This window comes from Cavia porcellus, unplaced genomic scaffold, assembly GCF_034190915.1.
Source record: "Cavia porcellus strain 051 isolate PalLab524CR breed Dunkin Hartley unplaced genomic scaffold, mCavPor4.1 scaffold_18, whole genome shotgun sequence".
NCBI classification, from domain to species: domain Eukaryota; kingdom Metazoa; phylum Chordata; class Mammalia; order Rodentia; family Caviidae; genus Cavia; species Cavia porcellus.
In genome coordinates, this window is record NW_026947501.1 from 25,063,912 (window position 1) to 25,073,740 (window position 9,829).

The window sequence follows — 9,829 nt, forward strand, 5'->3', positions numbered from 1 at the left end:
TATAGTAGGAGCTCAATAAATACTTACTAGATGATGGAAACTCCAAAGAGAGTGAAGTATCCGTTGGAAAAGTGTTCCCGGTAGCTATAAATTCCCAGGAGCATCCTGGGGCAGGCTGGGACCTGCAGTGGGTCTCAGCGAGTGAGCAGCACCTCCCACAGAGGTCCAACAGCCATCCCACAGGGTCTGTTACATGGTTTCTCCACTCCTCACCCTTTCATTTGGGAAGTCTATTTCCAGGATCAAGGGAGAAAGAATTCCTCCAGTTGCCAAGCTTCTGCTTCCTGTATCACTCCACGAGGTCCTGGGTAACCCCCTCTCTGTACCCCAGGCACTGGGCAAGCAGCCGAGAGGTCTCAGGCACTCCAATCCAGATCCAACTGAACCAGAGAATAGGTGGGTCTCCTGCAATGACAAGATGAGGGGGTGTGGGGAGAGGGTGCCAGAGACAATGCAGTTCCTTGTGGCTCTAATCGGTAAGCTCAGCCTGGATCTACCTGTAGGTGACACTGATCACAAATGATCATTTCTTGGGCTATCTGGGCCACGGGTTCCTCAGTGCTAGAACACAAGAGACCAATTGATGACCATGAATATACAATGTTCCTGCAGATACAAAGACAAAAACAAGCCATATGTACCCATTACATCAATATGGGCACAGAGAGCAGAGGAGATTTAAATGCAAGTCACATTTAAATTTTATTTTACTGGATTCATTTGAACTGTAACACTCTACAAATTTAAAGGTATCAAAGGACATGAAGACTACTCACCTAGGCTCCAGGTCCCTCCCCAAATACACCCTGTAGAGTATTCGGCTATGGCTCCCATAGCTCCCAGAAAATATTAGGGCATCACAGTCTCCCCGCCTGCTGCTGGAATTCTTCCTAGCCATAGCCCTGGGTTGTTCTTCCCTAGATCTTGGAGGAAGGGACACTGAGTAAGCCCACCGGGACCTCTGACTTGGAAAAGGTCAGAATCTGGCTTCCAAATGGAAGCCCTAATAGAACTATAAACAAGGAATCTCAGAAATGCTGCGCGGGTTAGCCAAAACAACTGGTTATATGCTTCCCTTGCTCCAAGCCTACAATGGATGTGATTGTCAATTTGAATAGCTTAGAATACTGCAGAGGATAAGCGAATTCAATGCCTTGAGAGTATTAGCCACTGGTCAGATGGTAAACTTTTTTCAGTGTTATTTATAATTGCACTTGATTACAGTTCTGTGAGGCGTTCGGCATCCATATATCTCATCTGCCTTGGAAGCCTATTATTGTGACATGGCAGCACAGATACAACAGTATGTATTAAAGGACCTTTTGGTAATGAATCTAATCCTCTGAAAAGAAGGCCAAATGAGTATCATTAATTGTGTCATCAGTTTATCCTGGTACCTCAGTGTTCATTCCTGTTACCTGTATATCCTGAAATAGCTGTTACAGGATTGATGCCTTGATGTTTTCTGTTGAATGTACACTACTGAATAAATGTAGAAGTTTTGTGTTTACCATGTGAGTCTTTCAACACTAAAGATAGCGTTGTTGACACTATCAGTCATGATGGCAATTTCTATATAAAAGAACCTTAAATGGGACATCGTTTTAAGATCAAACTCCCTACCCTCACAAAAACGATCATGTTGTAATAAAAAGTGTGACATATGAAAGAAGGAAAGAAGAAACACAAGAAAAAGAAAAGCAACCTGTGTCCGGTTTGTAAGACAGATCAGTGACAGAAGGGCTTGGGTTTCGGTCTCCCTGCTCACTGTCCTCTCTACCCACTTTTAGGAAGCAGAAACATGGACCAGACTGGCAGGTTTGCTGTCCTACCTTGGTTTCTCCTATACCCTTGTCAGGAACAGACACCCAGGCAGCTGAGCATGGGAGCCTAGAATCTAGATTCAACCCTCCAGCTGAAAAATCTCTCTTCCTCCTCCTCTTTAGGCACAGCTAACCAGTGGCTGACCTTATTCCTTTACCCTCATGGGGCTAGGGAGGAGCAGACTTATACTGTGGTATGCTTCTGGCTTTAAGCTTGAAATGGTATCATCTTAAATTTTCTTTCTAGCACTCAGTGCTAGACAAGAGGTTGGTTCTAATATTATTCCAATTTAAGTAATATAGACTTTAGCACAGAAAAGCTAAGTGAACCATTAGCAACAAGTTAGTGGTAGAGCCTGGATTTGAACCCAGTTTAGACAAGTGAACATCACTCCAGAGTCTGTAATCCCTTCAAGCCCAGCAGTTCTAATGGCTGCTCCTCAAATTAGGCAGAATTGGAAAAGGAGGTTTCCAGAAGATAACTGGAGACACCCAGCCATCAGATGCAGCTTCCTTGAGCGTCTCCATGTTCCTCCAGCTGCTCCCCAAAAATCTTCCCAGCCAAGCCACTGGCTAGATACCCAAAACAACCACTTTCACATAAGAGAGGAAAATAACTCAAATGTCAAGTAATAACAAAAGTGGCTCTAACCATACAGTGAACATTATTCAGCCATAAAAGGAGAGAAATACTGATACATGCTACAGTATAAATGAAACATGGTAAGTGAAAGAACTCAGGCACAAAGATCACATATTATATCACTCCACTTACACAAAATGTTGAGAAAAGGCAAACTCACAGAGAGGCAGAAATATTAATGGCTACTTAGGGCTGAAAGGGGAGGCATGGGTTTCTTTCTAAGGTAATAAGAATGTTTTAAAATTGATGGTGGTGACAGTTACATATATCTGTAACTATACTAAAACACACTGCACACAATCTAAATGGGTGAACTGTATGATATGTAAATTAGACATCAATAAAACAGTTACCAACATTTTTGTTGCTGTTACCAACATTTTTTTTTTTAAGCACCACACACAGTTCTGAGACCTGAGGCCGCTTCCCAGCATGGCAAATGCATGCTTGGCTCAGTTCTGCCAGGTCCATGTTCTCACAGTCCAGGATCTGTCAGCCCTTGCAGAGCCTACAGCTTTTCTCTGAGGGCCACTTCCCTTCATCCCAAAGCCTCTCCCAAGCCTCTGCAGGAGCTGAAATCCAGCCTGAGCCAGCAGGGACAGAGCCTTGAGCCGAGAGGGAGCATTTTTCAGAATGGAGTTAGAGGGCAGGGAAGAGATTTTTTAGCTTGGCAGAGTCCTGGGGGCTCATATGTGGGTTTGACTAAATATAAATCAGCCGGGGCCTCAGTTCCTTTTGCAAAATGAGCAACTGAGCCCCCATTCTAAATTCTTACATGACTATTTCATGAAATGGTGGGTCTAGCACCATTTTAGGCACTAGCCACGGCATGGCTTGCTCAGAATAGACAAGAGTGATTCTGAGGATGGTCCACATAAAATCAGAATGTGGTAGGAATATAGGAATCTTGTTTGTTAAGAAAGAAAAAAAAAACACATTTTGCAAGACTCTGAGTCTTCTCATCTCTTAGTTCATTTAAACTCTATGATGAGCATGGTTATAATTTCTGGAAATGGACAGCTAATAGAGAGCAACTCTATCCCAGCAGAGAGAGGGTGAAGAGAGGAAATAAAGAAATAAAGAGGGAGGACAGGGGAGAGAATGACATTTTGGGGGAGGACGCCAGAAGAAACTGCTCCAGGGCCAGGGATAAGAAGGAGCAGACTGTGGAAAGGAGGCTGAGAGGCAGGAGGAAAGTCTACAATAAACAAATGAACAGGACAAAAGGAGGCCAGGGAGGAGGGGCCAACCCAGTAGATTTGAGGAGAGGCAGCAGAGGTGGAAGGTTCTAGAACTGCCAGGAAAAGAAGGGAGATGGTGCTGGGAGAAATCTGGACAGGAGAGGGTCAGTCTCCAATCAGGAGGCCCCCACCTCCCAGGCCACACTGCCCTGGCTCGCCGCTCCCCTTCTCATGCACCTAAAGCCCTGACCAGAATGATTATGGCTAACCACCTCCAGGTGGGCAGTTCCTGCCCACCCGTACCCCACTGCCATCTCCCCCACACATTCTTCCCCATTTCTATAGCTCTCAACCAGCTATGACCTGGAAGCTTTTTAAATATATAGACATCTACCACTAGGACCACTAGGAAGCCATTTGGCCTGCAGCTGAGTGTTACTATTTTTTTTCTAAGTTCTCCGGGGTAGAGTAATATGTTATTGAGTGTGGAGAACTTTTATCTTTTTTTCTTTCTTTCTTTCTTTTTTTGTATTTTTGTATTTTTACCGGTACCAGGGATCGAACTCATGACCACACGCTTGCAAGGCAGGCGCTTATGCCGCTGAGCTAAATCCCCAGCCCTTATCTTTTTTTCTTAACCTTTACTGGCCCTGGGTGCCAGTAAAGCCAAAGCCAAAGTGGGTGCTGCCTGCTCTACACCTGCCTGGTTAGATAGCTGCAGGGTTTTGTCAGACCTGTCAGCACTGGTCCTGCTAGTATGCCCCTCTACAGACTGGCCTAGACTCACAGCTCCCCAGGGAAGCCCCGGACTCAGTAGCTCAAGAAAAGTCCCAGCACGTTGTACCATTCCTGGCACCCTGGAGACAAACATTGACCACCTTAACTATTCTGGCAGCCTAGCTAGGATTCCTGCTCAAACAGAAGAGACAGAGCAAATCAGGTAGATATGGGGGGGCTTCCCCACATGGGAGAATTCAGGCCCACATGCACAAAACCCAGGACTGAGATGCTACAGTGAAATGTAAACAGAAGCTGAGGTTGCACATCCTTTAGAACACCGAAGGCTAGCTGAAGAACCCCTTTGGATAAAGACCAGCAAAAGTAAATAACAGGTAGCAGATCCATGGTAGATCCAGACATAGTAGGTGGCTGGTTTTGCTGGACCCAAGACCAGAAATCCAGCAGCAGATGTGAGTTCCTACTCCTGAAACAGGGGTGATTTCTCAAGTTCCCCATTCACCATCACCTGCTCCCTATAGGATTCCTGCTCAAACAGAAATTCCTGCTCCCAGTCACGGATACTTTCACTCATTTTGTGTTACCCGAAATGAGCCAGTGGCTGAGCCTGAAGACAGCCAGCAATCCAAAACGGGGATAAGCGCCAGAACTAAGAAACTTTACCATGGTGGGGAGCACCTGTCCTACCACCAGAAGAAACTGCTTGTGAGGTCACTGCCCTCTCTCCATTTCAGCACTGCTACTCACCTCTGAAATAAATGCATGTATATTGTTTTACAAAAATCATGACCATTATTTAAAAATTCCTGTAGCAGCCCACCTTATTTTAAAATGTCAATCCCCTGCGGGGTGTGGCATATGCCCCTGTAATCCCAGGACTGGGCAGGCTGACACAAGAAGATCACCATGAGTTCAAGGCCAGCCTGCACTACATAGTGACAATGAGGGTTAGGGTGGGACATTCATTAGCATGCTACTGCAGAGGTCAGGCTCCCAGGTACCTAAGGTTAGAGCACAGGGGAAAGGCAGAGGAAGGAAGTAGGATGCAGATCCTTTCTGCCAGCTTGGTCTCATGCTCCCTGAGCTACTGAGGTCTTCATGCAGTTTATCCTATCTATCCCAAGCACCTAATACCCTTCAGTTGCAGGGAATTTCCCATTCCAGCCATGAGAGTCCTGGGGATTAGATTCTCTGGGGACAAAGGAAGTACTCCCCAGGACCTCACAGGGACCTTTAAGAGGGTCCCCAAACCAGCAAGTAGAGAGGAAAGACAAAATCACCAAGGCAGACAGTAAGTGGCGGAAGGCAGAGAAACCTGAAGCTTCTGAGCCTCCAGGTACCAGGTAAGGGCTGGGGAAATGTCCTGGAAGAGAAAGTAGAGGTATGGAGGAGAAAGAAGCCCCCAAGGGGATAGGAAGGAAATGGGAGCTCAGAAAGACAACCACGGCAGTAATTGCGAGCTCATCCCACACTGGTGACCCACTGGAAAAGACACTGACCTCAGCTAGAGACAAGCAGCAAGAAGGAGCCGAATCGGGCTGAGCTGGGTCCAAGTTCAGACCTGAAGAACTGGCTTGATACTGCCTGGTGCTATCAGAGTATCTTGAAAGGTACAGAGAAAGAAAAAAGGGCCAGACACAGGTTCTGAGTATCTGACACAAATGCTGAAGCGTCCAGCTCGAGCTGGCAATGGAGAATCAGCAGGCTCCGCAGAAAGGTATTAGAAAACTCCAAAGACCCAAATTAGGCTGTGCCTTCACTCACCTACGCAAATATCTCTGCTACCCAAGGGCAGGGCAGGCCCTCTCTTCTTCCTTATTGGAAGACGAGGGTCTTCATTCATGGGCAGCTGGACTCAGTTACCAGCATCGCTGAGGCTGGAGAAGTCCCTCCCCGCAACTAATCAGCCAAGAGGAAAGGAGAAGACAGATGGACAGGGCTGAACTGTCTTTGCAAATGGCCACACCTTGAAATGGCAGCGGAGAATCACAAGGCGGTAGATACTACTGAGCAAGATGAGAGAGAAGACAAACACTATCCATTTGTCTTCGCCTTCCTTCCTTGCGACTCTCCCCATTTTTCCCACTAAAACCAAAAGATTTGCCCTATTCTGGATAGGGAACACCTGGAGGTTGCAGAGTGAGCCACCAGCCTCTGACCCAGGACCCAGAGCTGGCTGGGCTTCTGAAAAGTGAAGTCCATGGGTTCCTTTAGACCAGACCAGCCGGCTAGAGACTGTCACCAGGCATCACATCAGCATCATCTGAGCCTTAGCAGCCTGGTGGTATCCAGAAAGGGTCGGCCAACTTATGGATTTTGTCACACTGGAGCAGCAGCAGGGCCAGAGTTACTGAGTTTAGGTCACTGCCCACTGCCCTGCCCTTTACCTGCTGGGATCTGCCCCCTACCCTCATAGCCTGCCTTCAGGTTCCCTCAAGTTCCAGAATGGGAGAAAAGGTAAAGAGGCAGAGGAAATTCTCTCGGTCCCTAGGATTTCGGCCAGGTTAGGCTACCAGGGCAGCCCAGGTAGGGACTAAAAGCAAGGACTGGAAGCATATGCCACTGGCTCCCTGGCTCAGTTAGCCTGACAAGAAATATCTATCCCAGCAAATTTGTGCCAAGCAGTCTCACTAGTCTCCAGTTCAGTGTCCCTCTTAAGTGAGGCAGGGAGGTCACCCATAGAGTGCCCCAGTGTGCGCTCTCCAAACCACTGCCGCTCCACTCCCACCCCCACCTGCTATTGCATACCCACCAAAGGGCGGCAGCTCTGCACAAGTAAGCTACGCCTTCCTTATCCTGCACCAGCAGAAGGTAGAGCGGCAGGATGTGATTTTCCAGAATGAAAAGGTACATGGTCAGAGCCCATTCAGTGGCCCCACACAACCAGCCACCTGGGCAGGGACCTGGATCTCAGGATTGGGTGCCCAGAAAGCAAAGGTAGAGAAGGGACTGAAGTTCTAAAGCCTGGGTTCAAGAATCTGCTGTGAAGTCAGTTGTGAGTTCAGCCACAACTTGGCTGCTGTGAGTTCAGTCAAGAAGGTGTCTCTGCAGGGCCAGTGCATGTGCTTGCCCAGGAAACTCATCCTGGATCCCTACATGCATGCTGATCTCCTGGTGGGCAAAAGCCCTGACTTCTTCACCAGATCCATGTGGGCAGAAGCAACAGTGGGAATCCCTACCCCAAGAATGTGAGAAAGGAGGAATATAAGGCACGGAGAAAGAAGGCAGGGAACTCCCCAGAGTCAACATGGACTGGTCCTGCAGGGCTCTCCAGAAACCAAGGACTGGTAGAAGCCAGAACTCTCCCAGATCCAGGCCCAAAGGAGTCTGAGTCTGAGAGGGGCTACAGCCTCTCCCAGGAGAGTGACCCCACTTGGATCCCCACAAGTACTCCTGGAAGCCCAGCCATGGAAACGGATGCCAGGACAGAGACCTGAGCTACCTGCACAGAAAGATCCCATTAGTGAGATGAAAAATTACAATGGTGAAAACAGGACCAGGCATGGTCTAACAGGTGCTGCTCCATTTTTGTTTCCATAGGAACCCAGGTCTCATGTGTGGCAGGTGGACCCGAGAGGATTAAGGATGGGGATGTCAAGCTGAATGCCTGCTTCCTGCTTGTAGTTTCTATTCTAGACTTATCTTACTTGACTGAGATAATAGCAAACTTGGGAGACTCGGAGAGGAGGAAAACTGAACTGAGGGGCATAGGTGGCCAGAGGACTGGGTGACCAACATCTGGGGTGGGGTGGGGGGACACTGAGGAGTCTGATTGCTTTCAGGTCAGGGCGGGAGTATGAAGCTCTGCACATAGTTGTGCAGATCTCTTCAGCCAAGCTCAGTCCCTGCTGGGTCCTCTTTCTCCAGGCTCCTCCTCTAATTCCATAAACTTCTGTCTTTGCCTGTCCTGTTACACGCACCTCAGCAGCCTGAGTGCCAAGGGCCACGAACTTGAGCACCTGGTTATTCCCTATCACTCTCCCTCTATACTCTCTGCCCTGTATGCAGGGTGCAGATCCACCTCTTCAGCCACCCACCCACATCTGCTTCATGGCTGTACTTCCTCGCTCCCTCCCGCTTTTCTCCCCCTTCTTTCAGTTAGTGTGGACCAGCAGGAACTTCCCCCAGCCCTCTTTGCCCTCCCCTTTTCTTAGATCCCAAACAAAGGCATCATCTGCCCAGCTCCCTTTTTGGCAAGCTACATTTGGGATCGGACATGTGCACACACCCAACTAGTCACATCCACACCGGGCACACCCTAAGGTCTGCGTGTACACCCAGACCCCACTCAGGTATACACACACCCCTCACAGGAATCATGGAGGCTGCACCAGAGACACGCTCACTATGAGCACATACCCACAGTCTGACTTTTACAGACACTTAAAGGATCCTAGGACAGAAGCAAGTGGGCTCACCACCATCAGGTCAGACAAAGGAAGAGACATCTGCAGTTAGAGCACGTCAGGGGAGGAGTCACCCTCCCTCTGGCGCGCTCACGCTTTTTATGCGCACAACTTGGCTCGGGAATTTTTCTTGCAATCCCTATTTTAAATTAAAGAGGGAAATCGGCCTGGCACCTGTCCACAGAGAAGCTAGACTCTCCAACAAGTGCTGCCGACGCACACGCCTCAGAGAACCAAGCCCAGCGCCTGGAGACCTTCACGGCTCAGTTTAACCCAGCTGGACCTGCAGCGCTCGCAGGCGCGCTTACCTCGGCGCTTCGCTTCTCCGCAGCCCAGCGGGGGCGGGTCGCCGAGGCCAGACAGAGGAGCAGGAAGCTCCTCGAGAGAAACCCCAAATAAATGCCAGAGCTCTAGCCTACTCTCTAGGTGCAGCTAAGTAATGACCTCGGAGTTGTAGTGCAGTCTGGCGTTTTCCGGCTACCAAAGTCTCATCCTCACCCTGGACTGTACTCCGCTATCCGTGCGCACCTCTGTCCCCACCCCCAGCCTCACTCTTCGGGCTCTTTTACCCGGCTCTCGCCCCAGGCAGCCCTCGCAAGAAAGCCGAGAGGGACTTGCGTTCAGTGTTCAGGAGTGAGGTTACGGGTAAGAATGTGAGGAGTGGCGCCCCGAACCCGGTTCTCTGCCCGTCTCCCCACCCCACCCCCGCCCGGCGCTTTAGCAAGTCCAACCTCCAGTTCTGCTAGGTCCCGCCGGTCGCCTTCCTCGCTCACTTTATGGATCCAGCTGAACCGGACTGGAGAGCTGAGGCTGCGCTTCCCCGGGGTCGCACGTAGCGGAGAGGCGCCTAGGGCGATGGTGTTGGGGAAGAGGCTGATAAACTTTAGGAGAGGGTGCAGGGTACTCCCGGTACTCCCGGGTCGCCCCAGCCTCCCTCTGCGGAGCCCGGAGCCGGGCGGGATCTGAGGTGGAGGAGGGGGACCGCCGCCCCCTCCGCCTGCTCTTCCCTCTCCCCCTCCTCTCCCAGGGGCGGAGCCA

The 9,829-nt window shown here is 49.6% G+C and overlaps 1 protein-coding gene across 2 annotated transcripts in view; it reads right to left on the bottom strand.

The window, feature by feature from the left end:
• Cd207 (CD207 molecule) overlaps positions 1-9,803 on the bottom strand; it is a 53,994-nt gene extending 44,191 nt beyond the window's left edge. The window contains exon 1 of one of the 2 annotated variants that reach the window (XM_063229571.1): positions 9,523-9,803. The gene's annotated coding sequence lies outside the window, so the exon portion shown is untranslated. Of the gene's footprint in view, positions 1-27; positions 482-9,522 lie in introns of those variants that run through there. The other variant, XM_063229570.1, reaches the window with a different exon arrangement.
• Positions 9,804-9,829: the final 26 nt, after the last annotated feature.